Here is a 17,952-nt window from a genome sequence, read left to right as displayed (position 1 = left end):
ACTCACGACCATACAGGCTTCACCCCGCGACATGTCACCAGGGTGTCGCCTGTATGGTTGTGAGTAGTCTTCTAGTCACCCAAAGAGTCGTAGCGTCTTTCAGGTCGCCGCTGAACTTTCAACATGTTGAAAATTTTCAGCGACCTATGACGGGTGCCGGCAGTTGCCGAAAAAGTCGCGTAAGTGGGACAGACCCTTGAGGGAACTGCCTCAGAATAAAATGTTTTTCCTTTAGTAAGGAGATGAGGAGGAATTTCTTTAGCCAGAGGGTGGTGAATCTGTGGAATTCATAGCCACAGACATCTGTGGAGGCCAAGTAAATGGATATATTTAAGGTGGAGATTGATAGATTTGTGATTAGTAAGGAAGTCAGGGGTTGTGGAGAGAAGGCAGGAGAATGAAATCAAGGAAAGATAGATAGGCCATGATTGAATGGCAGAGTAGTCTCAATGGGCCGAATGGCCTAATTCTGCTCCTATGACTTTGCCAATTCAGAGTGACTAAGCCAAAGATTGCGAAGAAAGTTTACTGTGTACTTCACTAACTCAACCGAATAAGGAAAGAGACATGACAGGAGAGATACAAGGAGATACAAGGAATGGTAGATGCTGGAATATTGAGCAATACTCTTGAGGAAGGGTGACACATTGGTAGAGTTACTGCCTCACAGTGCCAGAAACCTGGGTTTGATCTTGACTATGGGTGCTGTCTGTACAGAGTTTGCACTTCTCCCTGAGACCGCGCCAGTTATCTCCGGGTGCTCTGGTTTCCCCCCACGTTCCAAAGACATGCAAGTTTGTTGGTTCATTGGCTTCTGTAAATTGTCCCTAGTCTGTAGGATTGAACTAGTGTGTGGGTGATCGCTGGTCAACACGGGCTCAGGCGGCCAAAGGCCCTGCTTCCATGCAGTATCTCTAATCTAATCTAATCTAAAAATAATCTAAAAAGCACAAAGTGCTGGAAGAACTCAGCAGGTCAGGCAGCATCTGTGGAATGAATAGATGACGATTCAGATTGTGAACTTTCTTCAGAATTATTGTAGTAGGCGAGAGAAAGTTGGAAAAGAACTAGGGTGCCTGACAAAGGAGAATATAAGGTCATGAAGAGGGCAACGTGCCTTGTCTGTATGAAACCGTTAGACTCATTTTAATCAGGCCTGAAGCATCTAATTAATGCATGGATCTCATTAACTGCAATTGAAGCAAATTAAAGCAGTGTGCTTAAGTTTATTCCTGTTGTGCACAAGTCACTCAGGACCAATCTCTATTTGATGCTACATTTGGGTGCTTAATTAACAAAGGACAAGGATTAAAGCTGAATGGCAAAATAAAACTGGAGGCAACACAAGGTGAAAGTTCTTCTTCGATACAACAAGACGATAGGATTTGGAATACACTGTCTATGTGGTAACTACAGACTGAATAATATTCAATACATAACTAAAACTCTGATGTTGTGCTCTTCTGGTTTGCGCGGTTTTTCCTTTTTGCGCATAAACGGTACGCGATAGCGCTACGATTTTTCGTCAGCTCACTCACTGTTCTAGGTAGGGAGTGGGGAATAGAGGGAGAGGAGGGCAGTAGAGGAGGTGGAGATACAGGGATAGGAGGAGGGTAGGGAGGGGGGAAGGGAGAGGAGAGGAGTTATGAAGGGAGGGAGTGACTGAGGGTAGGGGAAAGGAGAGTGAGAGAGAGGTGAGGGAGGGATGGAGGAGGGGAGGAGGAGAGGAGAAAGAAGAGGGAGGGTGAAGAGGAGGGGAAAGAGTGCTAGGGATGAGGGTAAATAAGCTGGGCCTGTGCAGTTGGGGGCTATGGGCAAGTGCTGGAATATTGCGTTGGGGGACCAAGCCTCCTGTGTGACAGGGACCCAATGGGTCCCACTTAGTCTAGTCTTTCATAAAGGGGAGAAGGGTGGTGGAGAACATAGAATGCAGAACAGTACAGCACAGGAACAGGCCCTTTAGGTCACAATGTCTATGCCAAGTACAATGTCAGACTAAATTAATTTCCTCTGCCTGTATGTGATCCATATTCCTGCATATCCATACGCCTATCTAAAAACCTCTTAAAATGGCTGTCTCCAGTGTGTTCCGGGCACTCACCATCCACTATGTTAAAAAAAAACATGCCCTGCACATCTCCTTTCAACTTTAGATGCAAGAACTTGCAGATGCTGGTTTGCAAAAAATGACAAAAAGTGCTGGAGTAACTCAGCGGGTGACGCTTCGGGTCTGAAAAAGGGTCTTGACCCAAAATGTTACCTATCCATGTCCTCCAGAGATGCTGCATGACCTGCTGAGTTACTCCAGAACTTTGTGGCCTTTTTCTTCCTTTAAACTGTGACCCTTTAAGCTATCAAAAGGGAACTGCAGATGCTGGAATATCGAAGGTACACAAAATTGCTGGAGGAACTCAGCGGGTGCAGCAGCATCTATGGAGCGAAGGAAATAGGCGACGTTTCGGGCCGAAACCCTTCTTCAGACTGAAGAAGGGTTTCGGCCCGAAACGTCGCCTATTTCCTTCGCTCCATAGATGCTGCTGCACCCGCTGAGTTCCTCCAGCAATTTTGTGTGCCCTTTAAGCTATGTCCGCCAGTCTTTGACATTGCCATCCTAGGAAAATGATTCTGACCATCTATTCTACCCAGGTTTCTCCTAATTTATCTATCAGGTCTCACCTCAGCCTCAAAAACTCTGGAGAAAACAATCCAAGTTTGTCCAACCGCTATTTATAGCTAATACCCTCCTACCTAGGCAGAAATAATTGAAAAAGAAGAAAAATATATATATTGTGGGCAAAAAGCAGGGCAAACTGAACTGCCGCATAGAACACTAAGACTCAACGGGCTAAATGATAACATGTAGAAACCAGGAACTGCAGATGTGGTTTACACAAAAGGACATAAAGTGCTCGTATAATACAGCGGGTCAGGTAGCATCTCTGGAGAATAAGGATTCAGGTGGCGTTTCAGGTTAAGACACTTCAGACTGATTGTGGGAGGGGGAGAAGTAAACTGAACAAAGCGTGGCAGGTAATTGGAGAGGATTTTGTTTGATAAGCAGATGGTTGGAACAAAGGTCACAGATTAGTGGGAGGCACAGTAGCACAGTTGGTAGAGGTGCTGCCTCACAGCGCCAGCTGCCTGGGTTTGATCCTAACCTCGGATGTTGTCTCTGTGGAGTTTGCACATTAGCCATGTGACCGCGTGGGTTTCCCCCGAGTACTGCAGTTTCCTCCAACACCCCAAAGACGTGCGGGTTTGTACAGAGTGGATGAAAAAGTGGAATAATATAGAACTAGTATGAACGAGTAGTCAGCATGGACTCGATGGGTCGAAGGGCCTATTTCCATGCTGTATCCGAAAACCAAACTCTAAACTCAATAACAGAAGGTGCGAGACAGGTTTGAAGAGTTGTGGATTGTGAGACCAGAGGGAGGAACGTAGCAGGTGGGTGTGTGAAGAGGGGGGAATGGAGAGGAGAAACATGCGGTGGACAGAATAGGAAAGGGGGCTCGGGGGGAGGGGGAGGGGAGGGTGTGGTTGGGAAGTTAGGAAGAGGTTACCATAGATTGGAGAATTCCATGCAATGATGGCTTCTGTCATCAGTCTGTTTGCTTAGGAATAATACCATCACCCTCGCGCCAACCATCGCAACTAAACATAACACAACATAGCAAGTCTGAAACTCAGTGCTCATCTGCTTTCATCACAAGTCTTCCCCTGACAAGCAAAGTAGGTGTAAGCTTGCCTCCGTTACTCCAGGATGGTAATTGAAAAACGCCACATTTATTTACAAGAAGAGATAACACAGTAAGTTCGTGACAGCAATCAAATGCGAATGCTCAAGACAGGCTTCGAAACCTTTCAAGCTTGGCTTAAATAATTGGATGTGTCGGAAGGAACAGCAGATTCGGGTTTACTCCGAAGATGGACACAAGAAACTGCAGTAATTCTTCGCGTCGGGCAGCATCTCGGGAGAAAATAAATAGGTGATATTTCGGGTCGAGGCCTTTCTTCAGACTGAGAGTTAGGGGAGAGGGAAACGAGAGATATAGAAGGTACATGGAACAAATGACTGAAAGGTTTGCAAAAAAAGTAACAATGAGCAACGAAAGGTCCATTGCTGATAGACACAAAATGTTGGAGTAACTCAGCGGAACAGGCAGCATCTCTGGATAGAAGGAATGGGTGACATATTTCTTCAGAGGTGATGTTTGACTTTTCTCCGAACATCCTCTCCACATCCACTCAATCCAGGCCTTTCAATATTTCCCCTTCATCGTTCTAAACTCCAAAGAGTATAGGCCCAACGCCATCAAATGCTCATCGTCTGTTAAACCAGTCATCCCCGGAATCATTCTCATAAACCTCCCCTGGATCCGATCCTCTCCAACGCCAGCACATCCTGCCTCAGAGAAGATTAGTTTAGTCCAAAATTGCTCACAATACTCCAAATGCCTTCTGACCAGTGTCATATAAAGCCTCAGCATTATATCGATATTTTTTATATTCTCGTACTCTGGAAGTAAATACTAACTAACATTGGCATTTGCCTTCCTTACTAACGATTCAACTTGCAAATTAACCTTTTGTGAATCCAAGTCCCTTTGCACCTCGGGTTTCTGAATCCTCTCCCCATTTAGAAAATAGTCTATGCCTTTGTTCCTACCACTAAAATGCATGACTGCACACTCTGAGTGAAAAATGGAGTGATATCCTTCTGAAAACTCTCTCCTCTCACCTTAAGCCTGCGCCCTCTACTTTTGGAACCCCCTACCCTGGGGAAAAAGACGGTGAGCATTTGCTTTATTCATGGCCCTCCATGTGGACCTCGACAAGCCAAAGGTGCCCTCTCTAAGATTAGATATTAAGCAGAACCCAAGTGTGTCCTCCCAAATAGTGACATTAGATTAACCGGATCTATTAAAAAACAAAGTGTTCTGTAATGTTTACCTCTTCTGAAGGACAAAATGTAGTGTGGTGTCACTCAATTTTTTCAATGTCTGGCAAGAAGTTGAAAACAAATCAAGTGCTTATTAAGCAAAACACAAAGTGCTGAAGTTTGCTCAGTACGGCTCAATGGACTGCGACTTGTGATTTTGCAGTATTCCTTAATACTCTGGCCATTCAATAAACCTACATCCAACGTTTTCATAGCAGCTAAATTCATATGGAATCGGCAAGAGCTGCAATAAAAGAATAATATGAAGTGACAAGAAAGAAAAATGCTTGCTGTGGTTCAAATGGCACAATTGTGCATTTAATCATATTTACAAGTAGGCTGGTGTTCGAGGCGGAGATCGAGAGACCTAAAATGCATTTTGCATTAAGCTAAAAAGATATTGATGATGTCAGCAGCATTGACAGACAAACAAAAGGCTTAAGTTTTGAAATGCCAACCTCATTCTCTTGCTGATCCACCCCCCAACTCAGAGAATTAGTTCCTCTCTAATGAATGGACTGAGACTTCTTATCTCCCGGAGCAGAAATGAATTCCTACCAAATTTCAAATCTCAGTTAAGAAACTCATTCCTGTGAATGATTAGCTGCTCTAATCAGAAAATTACTGCACAAAATTCACTTGGCACATCTCACTATCTTTCTCGCTCTCATGGGACAGAGAATCCTACTTAACCATTTAGGTGCCACATTCCTGCACATTGCCCAGGCACAATGGGGAACAAAGGACACAAGTGATTGCAGAGGACGGCACGCTTTAATTTTAGCTTAGCTTAGAGATGCAGCACGGAAACGGGCCCTTCGGCCCATTGAGTCCCCACAAACGAGCCATCCCCGCACATCAACACAACCCTACACATACGAGGGACAATTTACATTCATACCAGGCCTATTAACTGACAAACCTGTACGTCTTTGGAGTGTGGTAGGAAACCGACGATCTAGGCGAAAATCACGCGGTCACGGGGAGAATGTACAAACTCCGTACAGACAGCACCCGTAGTCGGGATTGAACTTGAGTCTCTGGCATTGTAAGCGCTGTAAGGCAGCAACTCTACCGCTGCACCACCGTGCCGCACCACTGTTGTAGAGGAAGGGGAGCAGCAGTCACTGTTACAGTGGGAGGGAAAGGGAGCAAGAGACTACATCTATCTATAGGGCGACACAGTGGCACAAGCATGGCACACTGCGCAGCCGTAGAATTGCTGCCTTAACAGTGCCAGAGTTCTTGGTTCGATCCTAACTACGGGTGCTGTTTGTACGATGGGTGTACATTCTCCACATGTCTATGTGGGTTTTCTCCGAGTGCTCCAGTTTACTCCCACATTCCTAAGACGTACAGGTTTGTAGGTTAATTGGCTTTGGTAAAATTGTAAATTGCCCCTAGTGTGTAGGATAGTGTTCTAGGATAGTGGGGTGATCACTGGTCAGCATGGACTCGATGGGTCGAAGGGCCTGTTTCTGCAGTAAAGTCTTGTCAAATAACGTTTTGTGCAGACCAGCAAAGTCCAATTAAAGATAGTCTGCGAGCCTCCAATGTGGTAGATGGGAGGTTAGGACCGCTCTCTAGTTGGTGATAAGATGGTTCAGTTGTTTGATAACAGCTGGGAAGAAACTGTTCCTGCATCTCGAGGTGCAACTTGACTACTGAGTTTGTCGTGACTTCAGTTCTAAAATAGTGAATAATCAATCACTTTACTCATGCAGGAAGCTTTCTGATGAGAAATTGCAGCATTGTAGTGAGGGAGGCCGAAAGAAGTGTCAAAGATATTGATTAATTGATCGATTGAAAGATACAGCACGGTAACAGGTCCTTCGGCCCACTGAGTCCACACCGACCTTCGATCACCCATTCACACTAGTTCTACGTAATACAACTTTCTCATCCATTCACCAAACATTAGGGTCCTCTTTACAGAGGCCAACTAAACTACAAAGCTGCACATCTGTGGAATGTGGGAGGAAACCAGAGTACCGGGCTGAAACCCATGGCGAACATTAGAAACTCCATACAGACAGCACCCCAGATCAAACTCGAGCCAAGATCTCTGGCACTGTGAGGCAGCAGTTCTACCAGCTGCGCCACAATGTTGCCCAAGGAATGATGCAGCCATGTATGACAGAGATCTGGATGGAGATTTGATCTTTTGTGGGCCTGTCAGTCAAGATCACGGCTAACATCCATCAAAGCCATCTACGGGAGTTGCGGGCTCAAAAAGGCAGCCATCAGAGACCCACACCACCCTGGCTACACACTCGTATCACTCCTGCCATTGTGAAGAAGATATAGGAGCCTGAAAACTCCTGATTTAGAATCAGCTTCTTCCTTACAGTCATCAGGCTCTTGAACACCACAATCTCCAAATAAGCTTTGAACTACATAGACTTGACGGCATTGGTTTTGTCTTTCTGCATTATTATAGTTTGTTTATATATCTATTATAATATAAAACTCTGATCTTGGGTGTGGATTTATTTGTGTGTGTGCGTGTACGTGTGTGCGTGTGCGTGTGTATGTGTGTGCATGTGTGTTTTCAACTGTGATTCACTTCTCCTCGAAAACCCGACGCGCTAACGGTGAAATTTTCCGGTAGAGATTTACCTCATGGTCTCAAACATCGCTGCATCTGAAAGTTCGATTCATTATATTACCGAGTTTTTTTACTAAAATTGTTCACCAATCTGAAGTTAACGAGGTGAAGTTAACGAGCTGATGATGTCACAGTGACTCTGCTCCTCGCGGCCAGCTGCGCAGTTTTCAATGCGTTGCCTGCTGGGCACTGTTTTTCAGGAGTGACGTCACCAACCTCCCCCTCCCTCCCCCCCGGTTCTTCAAAAGGCGCAGAAAGAACGAGCAAGTGGGCTCTGTTCTGCAGATCCCAAGGTCTTCCGAGGTCACCCGAGGTCACGAGCTTTCACGAGCACTCACGAGCTTCCCGGCTTGCTTTTCAAGAACTTTCTCATCGTGGCCTGCTGCGCTATGTTCCACGCGCAGCGAGTGAGGTCAGCCCCCCTCCCCGCCCCCTCCCTCCCGCTGCTGTCCTCTCTTCCCTCCCCTTCCTCCCCCTCCTCTCCCCCCTCCCTCCTCTCCCCCCTTCCTCCTCTTCCCCCCTCCTCTTCCCCTCCCCACCCCTCCACCCTATCCCCCCCTCTCTCCCCCCCTCTGCCCTCTCCCACCCTTTCTCCCTCCCATCTCTCCTTCCCCCTCTGCCCTCTCTCTCTAACCCCCCCTCCCTCTGAAGAAAGGTGCCGACCCGAAACGTCACCCATCCTTTTTCTCCAGAGAAGCTGCCTGACCCATTGAGTTACAACAGCACTTTGTGTCTACCTTCAGTATATACCAGCATCTGCAGTTCCTTTCTACACACTAAGTTTACATATTCTGTAGTACTGTTGCTAGTAAGAATGTCATTGCTCTGTCTGGGACATATGACAATAAAACACTCCTGACTCCTGACTCTTGAAGCCCCTGTTAAACAAGCGTAATGAAGATTTCCAAAGGCAACCAGTAGATGCATTTCCGCGGGCAACCAAGTTCGAAGTGTGTTCTCCGCAGTATCCCCAAAAGGGTCAAAGGTTTCAGTGAAGTAAATAAATGGTCATGTGTCACGGTTGATCCTGCTGCCTGCAACCCTCTTGGCAATATTGCATGGTGATTATCATGCCGTTCAATCTCTACGTGGACAAATATATCTGGTGATTCAAGGAGCAACAGTTCAGACACTGGGAGGACACAGTCAAGAAAGACTATAGAGAAAACCAAGAAGCAAGAACATCCCTCCATAGTTACCACAGGTGGATTTGTCTCCTTTCCCGAAGATTGGAGTGGCACGGTGGCGCAGGTGGTAGACCTTCAACCTCAGAGTACCAGGCACCTGGATTTGATCCTCGCTTTCGACGCTGTCTGAGAGGTGTTTGCCCATTCTCCCTGTGACCGTGTAGGTTTCACCTGAGTGCTCTGTTTTTTTTCCCACATCCCAATCACGTGTGAATTTGTATGTTAATTGACCTTTATAAATTGGCCCGAGTATGTATGGAGCAGTTACAAAAGTGGGATAAAATAGAACTAGTGTGAGCGATAGTCACTGAGGATAATGTGGGCCGAAGGGCCTGCTTCAATGCTGTATCTTTCAATTTTCCCCTTGCGCCTACCTCTCCCAATGGGCACTAGCCAACTATTTATATGTATAATCAATCAAATTGAAAATTGAGCTCCGTAAATTGATTATTGGCATCTGGAAGTTGATTTTGGTCAATCAGTCGATTGATCAATTGATTCATCCATTAATTCATTCATTGGTTGATACATTATTATCACATATACTTGGTGTAGTGAAATTCTTTGATTTGTATACAATACACAAGTATACATAGAGTCTAGGGCTGAGAAAAATACAAAAGTATTCAATATAGACCCGATGGCCCCTTTTCCATCTCAACCCCCCTAGTGTGTAATAGCCCCTTGTGTGAAGGTGAGGAGATGAGAAAGTGGGATAACACTGAACATTTTCCCTTTCCCAGTGTTTTGAAGCTTCCTTATAAGCTCAGACAATATTTAAATAAACGCTTCAGGAGATTGGAAATCAATGCAACTATTTAGCAAATAACTAGATCGCCATCACCTAAAAGCTGCTTGGAGCTCAACCTGTGAGGAGGCCCTTGGGAGAGAACCCAAAAGCACAAAGAGTGGATAACACCAGAAACCCTCAACACAATCCAACAGAGGAGAAAGTTAATGGAGAAAGTGAACAACTCAAGAACAAGAGCTGAAAAGGCTTTGGCCCAAAAGGAGTACAACAGATGCCACAAGGAAGTATGAAAGACCATCAGGAGAGACCAGAGAACACAGGTGGAGAGGCTAGCTATAGAGGCAGAAATTGGGGTGACTCAAAGGAACACGAGAGAGTTATTTACCAACACAAGGGAATTGTCCGGGACATATTTGCAGAGTAATAAACCAATTACAGACAAGAACGGTCAACTTTTTCAACCCAGGAGGAGCAGCTCGATAGATGGGTAGAACATGTCGAAGAAGTCCTAAACAGGCCACCACCGGCTGTACAGCCACACATTCCCAAAGCCAGGATACCACTACAAATTAAGTGTGACAGACCAACAAAATCAGAAATAAAGGCTGCAATCAAGTGACTGCAAACTGGCAAGGCTGCTGGCCCTGACAATATTCCACCTGAAGCCCTGAAAGTAGATATAAACTCACCAACTCATCAACACTTCTTTGGGAGAATTTGGGAAGAGGAAAAGACACCCACAGAATGGGCAGAGGGATACAGCGTGAAACTGCCAAAAAAAAAGTGACCTAAGAAAATGTGACAACTACCGAGGGATCACCCTACTTTCTGCACCCGGTAAAATTCTCAACCGGGTCATCCTCAACCGTCTTCAGGAAGCTGCAGACAAGAGGCTACGAGGCCAGCGAGCAGGATTCAGGAAGGATCGCTCATGCACAGACCACATAGCATCATTACGCATCATCATTGAGCAATCTATTGAATGGAACACGTCCCTGCACATCAACTTCATCGACTTTGAGAAAGCATTTGACAGCTTAGACAGGACAACGCTATGGCGCCCAATGGACCACTATGGAATTCCCACGGCCTCGCGGCCTAACAGCATGGAATGGAGCGGCCTTTCCCGGAGTTGGTCCCGGAGCATCAGCAGCTGGCGCAGCATGGACTCTTCCATCGCGGAGCGGGCGAACCCTTGCTGGGAGTCGTCAGAGAGGAGTGCTACGAATGCTGTCCTGGTGACTTTGGCACTGTGGGGGCTGTGGTCCGCGGAGCTTCTAGCCGTGGGCATGGCGTGGACTTACCATCCGGAGCCTGGGATCCTTTGCCGGGGATCGCCAGAGAAGAACACTGACCACCGACCCGCGGTCTATAACATCCTGAAGCCGCAGTCTCTGGTAGGAAAGTGCCAATTCGGGAACTCCAAGCCGCGGAGTATGTTTGACTGTCCCGAGTTTTGATCAGAGGTAGACAAAAGAGCTGGAGAAACTCAGCGGGTTCAGCAGCATCTATGGAGCGTAGGAAATAGGCAACGTTTTGGGCCAAAACCCTTCTTCAGACTGATGGAGGGTGGGGGGGAGGGGGCGGGGAGAAGAAAGGAAAAACTGTCTTCGGAGGGAGGAGGAGAACTTCTTCAAAGTAATGATCATCCTGACGAGAGGGCCTGTACATCGGGCTGTCCGTAGCGGCGACTACGGAGGGTTTATGGCCCCGACCACTGGTGAACAAAGAAGGAGGACTGGCTGAACTTTGTTGCCTTCCACCAGAGTGAAGAATGCTGTGGTGGATATTTGTGTTAAATTTTATTGTGTATTGTGTGTTCTTTTAAGTGTATCGCTGCTGGCAAATTCATTTCACTGCACCTTTGGGTGCATGCGACGAATATAATTGACTTTGGCTTTGATCATAAACTTAATCAAGAACTTGTATGATGGAACCTCATGCAAAGTTATGCATGCAGGCCAGCTCTCTCAGAGCTTTAGTGTCAGGACGGGCGTCAAGCAGGGTTGTCTCTTGTCACCATTCCTGTTCCTCCTGGCCATTGACTGAACCATGATGGAAACAACTGAAGGGAAAATAAATGGAATTCAGTGGGCAATGTGGGAGCAGCTAGATGATCTTGACTTTGCAGATGACATAGCTCTCCTTTCACACACACAGATACAAATGCAGGAGAAGTAGGACAGAATCTCACAAGCTGCAACAAAACTTGGTCTTACACCCAATGCAGCAAAGTCACAGGTGATGAGGATCCACTCCAAAACCAGCAACCCTAACCTTATGCACAGCACTGCTCTAGAGGAGGGAGAAACATTCACATACCTAGGCAGTGTTGTGGACATCACCGGATGGGAGGAGGCAGACATAAAAAGTGGACTCAATAAGGCTGGGGTGGTGGTTAACATGCTCAGGAGGATCTGGAGCTCAAAATACATCTCAATCAACACCAAAATATGCATCTTTAACTCAAATGCGATACAGGTGATGCTGTATGGATCAGAGACATGGAAAACAACAAAACACACTACAAACAGGCTGCAAACATTCATTAACACCTGCCTTAGGAGAATACTTAACATCTGGTGGAGGGACAATGTAAGCAATGTGGACCTGTGGAAAAGAACAAGCCAGGAGCCCATTGACTTACAAATTCGAAGGAGAAAATGGAATTGGATTGGACACACCCTCAGGAAACCTGCCACAAACATCACCCGGCAAGCCCTGAAATGGAACCCCCAAGGAAAAAGGAAAAGAGGTTGCCCCAGGAACAGCTGGAGAAGAGGTGTCCAGACAGAAATGTCTGAGAGTGAACTCAACTGGGGAGATCTCGAAAAAACTGCCAACAAACCGAGTGAGGGGGAGGACATTTGTCAAAGGCCAATGCTCCCTAGAGGAGCAAAGGGCTTAAGAAGAAGATCAACGTGTGAAAGAGTGATGGATGGTTGGTATGGAATCAGTGGGCCGAAGGGCCTGTTACAATGCTGCATCTGCCAAACTAAAACTAATTGATCATGTTCATCCATAATACGGATAAAGACATAGTGAATTTAATACTGAAGTTCAACAGCCATGTTGATTGTTTTAGTTGAGATGTGGTTCACCATTTCAATAAACTTACTATGTTTAGTTTAGGTTAGAAATAAATTGCGGAAACAGGCACTTCGGCATTCCGACTCCACGCCACTCAATGATTCTTGCACACCAACACTATCCCATACACACTCGGGACGATTTACAATTTTACCATGCCAATTAGCCTACAAACCTGTATGACTTTGGAGTGTGGGAGGAAACCGAAACATCTGGGGAAAACCCAAGCCGGTCACGGGGAGAACGTTAAATACTCAGTACAGCAGAACCTTTAGTCAGGATTGAACCCGGATCTCTGGCGCTGTAAGGCAGCAACTCTACCACTGCGTAACTGTGCTGCCCGTGTTCTCTATCTCTCAATAATGTCTCCTCAATAGTTCTTTCTACACTGTCGACAATTAGCCCCTTTACTTCCTCTCTGTCAATAATATCGCTTTTTAACTCAGCAAATTTAAAAAAAAATCAATTTTCAGAATTAATATTTAATTTTTCTTCTAAAAGCATTCAGTTATTTAATATTTCCCTCTCTACCACATACTTTTGACTTCTTGTCAGCCTTGAACCATGCTAAAACTAATCACTTACTGTAATCATCCTCACAGGACCATGAGTGAATATTATGCCTGAATTATTTATTTGCATCTAGTTCCCTTTTCCTGTCTCTTGACCCTTCCTAATAAACTCAGGCAAAATCAAAAAAGGCTTCAGGGGACAGGAAATCAATAACACAATTTGACAAATAACTGGATGTTCATCAAAGTGTGAAAGGGTGATCGATGGGCCAAAGGGCCTGTGACCATTGCTGCATCTCTAAACCTAAAACCAAATGATCTTGTTCATTGAGGATACGGATACAGACGTTGTGAAGAAGATTGAACTTTATTCCCTTCCATCACAGTGAGGAATGTTGAATCCACTGTCATGGATGTTTATGTTCAATTTTAAGTGGTTGGGTTGTGTGTCTTGTTGCTTTTCACTTAGTATGGTTGTATGGCAACTCAAATTTCACTGTACCTTGACTGGTACATGTAACAATAAACTGACCTTGAAACCTTGGATTTAAGACTGAGGTTGAGCAGCCAAATTTTAGAACTTCAACTAGGTTACCATATGCTCCCAAGACCTAGTTATTTTTTAAGTTGAGATGCGGTTCACTATCTCAATAAACTCGCTATGTTTTCTACCTTGGTTAGCACGCAACAAAAGCTTTTCACTGTACCTCAGTACACGTGACAATAAACTAAACTCAAACTTGTCTCTCAATAATGTCTCCTCAATAGTTCCTCAGTCTACACTGTCACCAATGACCCCCTATACTTCATCGATGTCAATAGTATTGCTCTTTTACTTAAAGAGCATTCAAAAAATCAATTTTCAGAATCAATATTTATATTTTCTTCTAAAAGCACTGTTATTTGTTATTTCCCATCTCAAACACACACTTTTGACGTGTCAGCCTCGACCAGTCTAAAACTAATCACTTACTGTAATCTTTCTCACAGGACCATGGGTAAATATTGTGCCTGAATTATTTATTTACATCTACTCCCCTTTTCCTGTCTCTTGACCCTTCTTTATAAACTCAGGCAAAATCAAAAAAGCCTTCAGGAGACGAGAAATCAATACAACAACCTGACAAATAACGAGATGTCCATCAAAGTGCGTGTTTTTTATTTTAATCTAATACAGCCATAAAGTATAGAAGCTGATAAGGTTGTCTAGGTAGGCTCGTCCCATTTGCCTATGTTTGACCCATACCACTGTGAACCTTTCCTATCCATGCATCTGTCTAAATCTATTTTAAACATTGCAATTGTACCTTCCTCTGGCAACTTATTCCAACTGTACCCACCAATCTCTGTGTGAAAATGTTGCCCATCACTTCCCTTATAAATCTTTCCCCTCTCATTTTTAATCTATGCCCATTGTTTAAGACTCCCCTACCTGGGAAAATGTGACATAGAAACATAAAAACAAGTGACTATCCACCTTAAAATCCCCTCGTGATTTTATATAGTCTATATGAAGAAAGACTGGATAGACTTGGCTTGTACTCGTTAGAATTTAGAAGATTGAGGGGGGATCTTATAGAAACTTACAAAATCCTTAAGGGGTTATAAACATAGAAACATAGAAATTAGGTGCAGGAGTAGGCCATTCGGCCCTTCGAGCCTGCACCGCCATTCAATATGATCATGGCTGATCATCCAACTCAGTATCCCGTACCTGCCTTCTCTCCATACCCTCTGATCCCCTTAGCCACAAGGGCCACATCTAACTCCCTCTTAAATATAGCCAATGAACTGGCCTCGACTACCCTCTGTGGCAGGGAGTTCCAGAGATTCACCACTCTCTGTGTGAAAAAAGTTCTTCTCATCTCTTGACAGGCTAGATGCAGGAAGATTGTTCCCGATGTTGGGGAAGTCCAGAACAAGGGGTCACAGTTTAAGGATAAGGGGGAAATCTTTTAGGACCGAGATGAGAAAAACATTTTTTCGAATCTCTGGAATTCAATGCCACAGAAGGTAGTTGAGGCCAGTTCATTGGCTATATTTAAGAGGGAGTTAGATGTGGCCCTTGTGGCTAAAGGGATCAGGGGGTATGGAGAGAAGGCAGGTACGGGATGCTGAGTTGGATGATCAGCCATGATCATATTGAATGGCGGTGCAGGCTCGAAGGGCTGAATGGCCTACTCCTGCACCTAATTTCTATGTTTCTATGTTTCTATATATTTTAACATTGTCTTTCGTGGGACCTTTCAGTTAGTTTCATATTCCATAACTACAGAAAGATGCAAAACAGCAGACAGCTGTGGCCAATCCATATTATCTTAGTGCGGCACAGTGGCATAGCGCTGCTGCTTCACAGCGCCAGAGACCCGGGTTAGATTCTGATCTGTCTGTGTGGAGTTAGCACGTTCTCTCTGTGACCACGTTGGTTACCTCTGGATGGTCAGGTTTGCTCCCTCGTCCCAAAGATGTGGGGGTTTGTGGATTAATTGGTCACTGTAAATTGCCGTGAAGTGTGGGGAGGAGATGCAAAAGTGAGATAACATAGAACTAGTGTGAATGGATGATCTATAGTTGGCGTGGACTCGGTGGGTCGAAGTGACTGTTTCCACATTGTATCTCTAAAAGTAAAACTAAGTGTGGGCCGAAGAGACTGTTCCTGTGCTGTTCTGTTCCATGATCAAATACGATGAGAAAGGAAAGGAAAATGGCGCATAAATTGGTTTGTAAAAGTGACTCTATTTCTTCAAAACAATTTCATTAGCTGAAAGGTGCTTTTGGAACTCCTCCAAATAAAGTCATGAATTGAATTATCTCACTTTGTAAATAATTTACTGAAAGTGGTTGGCTGTTTCTTTTGTTTTGGATTATTTCACTAAAATTAAATTTCCCAATGGAAAAGGTAGGACTTCAATACCTTATAAATTATCTATCAAGTATTGTCAGCTGTGATTAGTTTAATTTAATTTAGTTTAGAAATACAGTGTAGAAACATGCCTTTCGGCCCACTGAGTCTGCGATCAACTATAGACTAGTTCTATCCTACATACTGGGGACAATTTTACAGAATCGAATTAACCTACAAACCTGCACGTCTTTGTCGTGTGGGAGGAAACCGGAGCACCCGGAGAAAACCCACGCAGTCACAGGGAGAACATACAAACTGGACAGACAAGAGGCAGGATCGAACCTGCGTCTATGGCCCAACTCAACTGCTGCGCCACCGTGCCGCCCCTAACATCTTTGAACGTTTTGTTAGCCATAGCTGCATAAATACACATATGGTTGTTTGAAACACTCTCAACTGCACCATTGATCTCTAAAACTGCAGTGATCATCTCAGTGAAGTGCATTGAGACCTCTTTGACCACCAATGTCTGCAAAGACATTATCAGCCCTGATCCTCCATTGTTCCGATCTCTGCTTTACCTGAGATCAGTAGAGAGGTTCCAGACAGAATATGCAGATGCCTGTTTTACTGGAGATTCCGATGTGTTGATCTGTGGAATAAATGTCGTGGAAACTTGCAGCAGGTTCATTGTATTTAGTGGGAAAAGCATAAAAAAAGCTGAATAAAGTGCTGCGAGGTCGATTAAAGTGCAAGAAAGCAAAGTCCCTGCTGAAGTGAGTTATTTGATTCATGGGGTCCTTTGTGTTCCAGCAAATCAGCAGGGATTACTCGACAACACGCTGGCATTAGTGACAATGTTTAATTTACTGTTATAGCTTAGTCCCCCCCTCCCCCCCCACACTCTTTCCCCTCTCTCCCCCCACCCCTCTCCCCCTCCAATCCCACTCTCCCCCTCCCTCCACACTCTTCCCCCTCTCACTCCTCATTCCCTTACCGTGCACAGTCTCTGTCTTTAAGAAGGAACTACAGATGCTGGAAAATCGAAGTTAGACATAAAAAAACCTGGATAAACTCAGTGGGTGCGGCAGCATCTATGGAGCGAAACCCGGAAGAAGGGGTTTCGGCCAAAAACGTTGCCCTTTTCCTTCGGACCATAGATGCTGCTGCACCCGCTGAGTTTATCCAGGTTTTTTGTTGTTGTACCAGCCTCTCTCTCTCTCTCTGCCCTTCTCTCTTCTCATGCACGCCCGCTCCAACCCCTCCACCCCCTTCACCTCTCTCCCCCATCTTCTCCTCCCCCCCCCCCTCCTCCCCCTCTCCCTCTCCACCCTCCTCCTCCCTTTCCACACAAAATATTTTTTGTGGGGGCGGGTCCACAGTGTGTGTGACTGTTTGTGGAGGTGGCCACGCACTCTCCATTCAAGAAGACGCTCATCCGTTTGTGGAGGTGCGTGCATAGTGTGTGACCAAAGATCTTTGTGTGTAACGACACACGCTCCCCCCCCCCCCCCCCCCCTTTGGTGCAGGAGGCGCGAGCAGCATTTGAACGCTCCGCGATTGTTCGAATTCTTCACTAACCGTCATTCTGACTTTGCTTGTGAATAGAAAAGTCCTGAATTGCATTTGTCTGATGCAGGAAGATTGTTCCCGATGTTGGGGAATCCAGGACAAGCGGCTCACAGTTTAAAGATAAAGGGGAAATCCTTTAGTACTGAGATGAGGAAAACATTTTTCACACAGATAGTGGTGAGTCTCTGGAATTCTCTGACACAGAAGGTAGTTCATTGGCTATATTTAAGAGGGAGTTAGATGTGGCCCTTGTGGCTAAAGGGATCAGGGGGTATGGAGAGAAGGCAGGTACAGGATACTGAGTTGGATGATCAGCCATGATCATATTGAATGGCGGTGCAGGCTCGAAGGGCCAAATGGCCTACTCCTGCACTTAATTTCTATGCTTCTATGTTTCCCTCTCCTCACCCCCTCCCTCTCCCATCCATCCCTCTCTCCCCCCACC

General features: G+C 45.3%; 1 protein-coding gene across 2 annotated transcripts in view; it reads right to left on the bottom strand.

The window, feature by feature from the left end:
* Nucleotides 1-17,952, bottom strand: part of ccser1 (coiled-coil serine rich protein 1) — a 1,210,497-nt gene that overhangs the window by 996,357 nt on the left and 196,188 nt on the right. The window lies entirely within an intron of this gene.

Source organism: Amblyraja radiata, chromosome 1 (assembly GCF_010909765.2).
Source record: "Amblyraja radiata isolate CabotCenter1 chromosome 1, sAmbRad1.1.pri, whole genome shotgun sequence".
NCBI classification, from domain to species: domain Eukaryota; kingdom Metazoa; phylum Chordata; class Chondrichthyes; order Rajiformes; family Rajidae; genus Amblyraja; species Amblyraja radiata.
This window is presented reverse-complemented; position numbering and strand designations above follow the sequence as displayed.